The following is a 1,339-nucleotide window of genomic DNA, read 5'->3' as shown; positions in this document are numbered from 1 at the left end:
CCAATACCAACGCGCAATGAGGACGCGGAGGCGGGACTAAGGGCTCAGAACCAATCAGATCAGACGCAAAGCACGTTCCGGCGCACACAACTAGTTCCCGCCTTTGGAAAGAGGGGAAAAAAAAACACGGTTGGCGCCAAACTCCTGTAATCTTCTGCGGGACTTAAGAGGAAAGGGGCGGGGCATAAGGAGGCGAGGATGAGGACGGGGCGGAGCGAGGCCTTACTACGGAAGGGGCGGGACCTGAGCGGAAGCAGCAAAGGCTCTGGGAGGCTCTTTAATGAAAGGGGAAGTGCGTGCTCCGAAGGCTTGGTCAGTTATTGAGTCCTGTATTCTGTAAATTCTATTGATAGTCAACTGATAGACGTAATGCTGGGTGATGGCTCAATAACGATGAATAAACTTGTCCCAGATGCTTTCCTAATGGTAGGCAATTTAACACAGGGGAACGTGGAAGAGGCGATACTGATTTAGCGGGAAGGGTGAAAGAGCTTTTAGATGGTAAAATATCTACTGAGTTGCCTTTTATGACTAGGAACCAGACATGCTAGTAGGTCTAGCTTCAGGAGCGCAGCCTACCCACTGATTGATGGATTTGTAAAACAAAGCCGCTGTCCTACATATCCAGTCTCCTGATCTTGATCCTTACTCATTTCCTCTTGTATGTTTTAGTCATAACAACGGTCAAATCAACTTACTACATATATTTAAGTTTTTGAAAAGTCTCCCGTTTTAGAAGAAAGGGTGCAGTTTTCCTAGGTTTTCCCTACTCAGTTTCGCTTTGGAAAAGAAGCTGAATGGACAGTTATTCCAAGTAGGAAAGCCTGATAAGGAATACAAGGTGCAGGACAACTACAGGGTGTCCTCTGTTGCTAGAGTAGAGTGAGAGGTGAGGTGGTGTAGCTCGGTGATAGAACACATGCTAAGCACTTCGGAGTCATGTGTCCAATCCTATCACCAGTGAAAAGAAGTAAATTAAGTTGGAGAGTCAATGAAATGGCCTGCATCTGTCGTCCCAGCTACTCCAGGCCAGCCAAAGCAACATAGACCCAGTCACCTGAAGGGAAAAAAAAAAAAAAAAAAAACAGGTGTGGAGGTAATGCCTGTAATCCCAGCAATGCAGGGGATTCCAACTGGAGAATCACAAGGTCAAGGCCACCCTGGGCTACAGTGTCATCCCCATCTCAAAACAAAACAAAAATCACGCATGCGCACACAAACACACACACACAATGGTAGAGCACATGATTTTTGCGATGGCCCTGGGTTCAATCCTCAGCACCAAAAAAAAAGTGAGATGTAAGGCTGACAAGGGAGTTTACTTTTAAATTATTTTTTT

Source organism: Callospermophilus lateralis, chromosome 6, assembly GCF_048772815.1.
Source record: "Callospermophilus lateralis isolate mCalLat2 chromosome 6, mCalLat2.hap1, whole genome shotgun sequence".
NCBI lineage: Eukaryota > Metazoa > Chordata > Mammalia > Rodentia > Sciuridae > Callospermophilus > Callospermophilus lateralis.
Note: the sequence above shows the minus strand (reverse complement) of the source record.